At 38.6% G+C, this 4,804-nt stretch overlaps 1 non-coding gene across 1 annotated transcript; it reads right to left on the minus strand.

Moving 5' to 3' along the window:
• Nucleotides 1-618: 618 nt before the first annotated feature.
• On the minus strand, nt 619-751 carry LOC114640165. The gene has a single exon (XR_003714117.1). It is a non-coding gene; the product is annotated as a small nucleolar RNA SNORA17 (small nucleolar RNA).
• Nucleotides 752-4,804: the final 4,053 nt, after the last annotated feature.

The raw sequence follows: 4,804 nt of genomic DNA on the forward strand, positions 1-4,804 counted from the left end.
TGGGGCTGGCTCTCCTGGGTGCCCACCACCAGGGACAGCTCTACTGTACTGCCTAGGTGAGGTGCAGGGCCCAGTAGCCTGAGTGCTGCGGCTGCCTAGGGTGGGGTCATCTCTGCTGCTCTCATGCTTCCAGGGCCAGATTTCCCATGATGCCCAAGTGAGGGTGGTGCCAGACCTGCACACCCCTCAGACATAAATTAAACACGTCCCCAGGCAGCAGCCCAGACAAGGAACAGACATCTGCTTGGCCTTTGGTGGTAACAAATCTCTGTTGCTTCAGGGCGATGGATCCAGATGGGGCCCCCAGTGGCAGCACAGGCCACACCCCACCGTGGTCCGAGGTGGCATCACCAGCTACAGTCATCAGGTTACTCTACACTGGCCTTGAGTCTCAGTGTTCCCATATCCCTCTGTTTCTCGTTCTTTCCCATTTCTCCACCATTTACTTGTTCCTCTTAGTGGCACTCAGTGTCTCTGAAGTGTCTGGGGTCATCTCAGTAGTGCTATGCCCTGTTCATGAATTATGGCACCATGTAGGGGTCACCTAGGACAGGTGTGCCTGCCCCAGGTCTGCACAGCACCGGACTGGTGATCATCTCAGGCTCATGTTTTTCAGAGAATGTTAGGGTGCTAACCATTCAGATGTTCACAGGTCAGAACACTGAGCTTAGACACTGGCTCTCTCCTCTCTGCCACTTACTGACACACATGTGACAAAGCAGCCACGCCTGCAATGCCTCTAAGGGGCAGGTCCCTTGCAGTTTTTAAATGTTCCTCTTTGTTGTGTATGTTTAGTATTTTCTTTATTATATGGTGAGATTTTCTTTTCTGGTCCAATTTATTTAGTGTTCTGTATGTTTCTTGTATCTTAATAGGCAACTCTTTCTTTAGGTTAATACATTTTTTACAAACTGATTTTGTTGAAAGTATTTTCTGTACTTTTTACCTGGGTTTCTCCTTCCTCTATTCCTATTATTCTCAGATTTTGGTCTTTTCATAGGATTTCAGATTTTTTTTGATTTCTTTTTGGCCAGAATATTCTTTTAGATTAACATTTTCTTTGACCAACATATTTGTTTCTTCTATTGTGTTTTTAATGACTCAGGTTCTGTCTTCTATCTCTTGTATTTTGTTGGTGAGGCGTACATCTAAGATTTCTGTTTGATTTTCTATTTATCTTTATTTCTGTATCTCCTTCAGTTTGGGTTTTCGTTATTGATTCTGTTTCCACTTTCAGGTCTTGAACTCTTTTATCCATTTCATTTCACTGTGTTTTCAGAGATTTCTTTAAGGGATTTATTCATTTACTCTTTATTTATTATTATTATTATTATTATTATTATTATTATTATTCTTTCTTTCTTTTTTTTTTTGTTTTTCGAGGCAGGGTTTCTCTGTGTAGCCCTGGCTGTCCTGGAACTCACTCTGTAGACTAGGCTAGCCTCGAACTCTCAAACTCAGAAATCCGCCTGCCTCTGCCTCCCCAAGTGCTGGGATTAAAGGCGTGAGCCACCACCACCCGGCTTCATTTCCTCTTTTAGGATCTTTATTATATTTTTACAATTTTAAGGTTTTTTAAATGTTTGTTTGGCTGGTGTTTATTTGTGTGTATGCTTCAGCTATGATGTGATATTCAGGGCCTGCTTTTGTAGGATGACTAGGCTCTAATGGAGACATATTTTCCTGACTGTTATCCATTGTGTTTTTTATGCTGGCACAGGCATCTATCTGGGCTTAGGAAAATTGTAATTTTCGGTGCTGATATCTGGTTTTGTCTTTGGTGCTGTTTTGTTCATTGGTTTATGTACATCTCTGGTTCTTAGAAAGGTGTGTTGGCTGTGTGCTCCCTGGTAGAAAATTCTTCTGGGACCCTGATAGGTGTGACCACTGTGGATTTCAGGTAAAACGTGTTTCTAGGTGTTGTAGAGAAACACTTGGTAATGGGAAATGACTGGGAAAGGAGATTTGAGTGGTTATTTAGGAGGGAAGAAAGCAAGGCCTTCCACCAGTTATCTGCTCATTTCCCTGAGAATGAGGCCAGAGAGTGAGGAGAGGCCATAGCAGAAAGTCTGCTGCAGGACTGGGGATGAGACTGGAGGATTACATTTTTCCTTTGTGAACTGAATTTTGGATTCACACTGTACTTCAGTCACAGATGTCTAGTAAATGCTTTTATTTTTAAGTAGGAAAAAATAAAATTAGCATCACTTCAGTTTCTGCATATGCAACATCATTTCTTTTCTGATAGTGAAAGATTGATGGGATATAAATTATGATAAAAAATTAGTGCAGAGATCATTAATCACATCAAAGTCCTAGTTAAATTTTATTTTAAAATAACAGTCATGCTATATCAAAATCACAGTCCTCCATTAGAAATAAAGGGAGGAAAAGAGTCATTGAATTTATTCTGTCATTTCCTGTATCTTCCCCTGATATCTGTTCTAGCAATATACATTGCAGTTTCAAAACTTGTGTCCCTCCACGATCACTTAAACTAATTCTTTAAAATAAACGTTTAATTCTAGCAATGCATATCCAAAGAGAACTCTGACTGACAGAGTCATTGTAGACTTGACTTATAAGGTGAGTTTTCTTCCAGAGTTTCTAGAAATAGTTTTATGATATGATTAGTTAGACTTACATAGAAGTTAGGGGAGCATTGATACTCCACTCATGCTGTAGTGAAGCAGTAGAGATATATAAAATATCATTATAACGTATGTATAATTAAATATGTTTTCAGAAGAAAAAAAACAGTCATGGTTTCTTGTTCCAAGTTAATTTCTGTGTTAACTTTTTTTTTTTTTTTTTTTTTTTTGCTTTTAACATGTAGGGCAGAGCTCACACCTCTCAACAGTGCAGGCTGCCACATTACATCACTGTAGAAAGTGAAAGCCAGAAAAGAGACGGGAGTGGTTTAGGTTCTGTCATGAATAAAGAAGGTGCACTCCAAGTGACGATCGGCAGAGTCATGTCTTATGAGCTTGGAGAATATACTCACACACAAGCCCTTTTGTTATTCATTATAATTAAGTACTTACTTAATGCTTAAAATTGCCTTGAGGGTTTGCAGTGATGAGGGTTAAGGAAAGCTCTCTTTGTAACTTCCCTGCTTTAAAGAATTCAAAGTACCAGTCTATTTTGTGCCTTCTAATTTGTAGGAGCCACTAAAGACAAGTATGCCTGAGTTGTTCTTGAAATATCAAAGCAGCATTACAGTCGGAGCTTGTTATCTCTTTTTTCCATGGGCTGTGCATACAGAGTTGTTACAAAACAAGAATAGAAATGGATTTTTTTTTTTTTTTTTTTTGCAGAAGGCAATGCACATTAGAAAAGATCTCAGAAAGGATTTCTATTAAGAGACTTCTGTTGTGTTGTCCTTACTGGGAAGCTAACTACATGGAGCTTCTCTCTTTTGTCACCCAGCATTATATGGAATGGAATGTAACAATTACCCAGACCTTATCTTTTATAGGAAAAAACGTAGACCAGAATTTTTTATTATGACAAAAATGCATTTCTACATAATATGTTTGGGCTATTTTGCCTTAAAGAACTTGCTAATTTTCTTAGCACTTACGTTTGAACTGACATTATTGGTAGAATTATCAATGGAAACGCAAAAGACTAGACTCCAACTCTCCTATGGCTCTCATGAGCTCCCTTAAGAGAGACACTATGTTCTTTTCTACATCAAACTTGATCAAGTAGGTGGCTGGGTTTTGGAACTGTTATAGTTAGCCATAGGCCAGTTCACTAGAGTGCTAACTCAATGATTTACATATATAGAGGCCTATAGGGAGTTTTCCTGGGATCAAAATATATCTAGATTAATAAAATCAGGAGTGAGTAGAGGGATCCTAGGTTTATGATAACTTTTCAGTTATTCAGACCTTGAGGTGGTGGGTTGGATCTATATATTCCTTCTTCTGTACCTACCTGTCATGGATTGAGAAAAAACAGTGTAACCTTGGGTCAGGAAGTTGCTTTATGATGAAGGCTATGATTTAACCATAGAAGCTGGAGGGACAGAGCTTCAACTTTGGTTCAGTGTGATGTGTGAAAGAGGTCATGGCAGAATCTGTGAAGCTGGAGTGTTGTGACATTAAGTCTGTACACACAGCACCATAGATAGTGGGATTTTTTTTTAATCATAGAATATAATACAAAACTAATGTGTTCTTGTGTTTGTTCTTGTTTATATGTATACTTGTATATACATATAAAAATATACATAAATACACATATCTATGTATATTTAAATCTCATTATGCAGACTCTCCTTACGGAGTCAGTTAATTCATTCATCTGCTCATTCACTTTCTCACTTATCCGGCAAGCTATTCTGTGGTGAGTTTGGAGGACAGGTTTTAGAGCACTCACTCTTTCTGATAGAGCCTTGATAGTTGAGACTTGGAGGGAGCATTTAAAAGATATTCTTAACATACAATTACAGATAATACACAGCAGTAAAAGCTCATAGGAATATCTACTAAAAATGAAGAGGCTCTTCAGTGTTTGTCGACAAAGTAGACGGTAGATTTCTTTGTATTACTGAGCATGGTAAGAAGTCATTTGTTTTCAAACATCAAAGCATGTCTCCTTTTGGGGGATTGTTTCTCTATGAGAAAGAAGGACTAAAGCCTGTGAGAAGTCCTTCAGCAGGAAGCCAAAAGGTATGAGCGCTAACCATCCCACTCCAACCCCCAATTGTGAGAAATAATGAACAAAGGCAAAATGAAGATTTTAATATCAGATTTTTTTGAAGCGCTGAAAAAATGTACACACACACATACTCACA

This window comes from Grammomys surdaster, unplaced genomic scaffold (genome assembly GCF_004785775.1).
Source record: "Grammomys surdaster isolate TR1022 unplaced genomic scaffold, NIH_TR_1.0 125780, whole genome shotgun sequence".
NCBI classification, from domain to species: Eukaryota; Metazoa; Chordata; class Mammalia; order Rodentia; family Muridae; genus Grammomys; species Grammomys surdaster.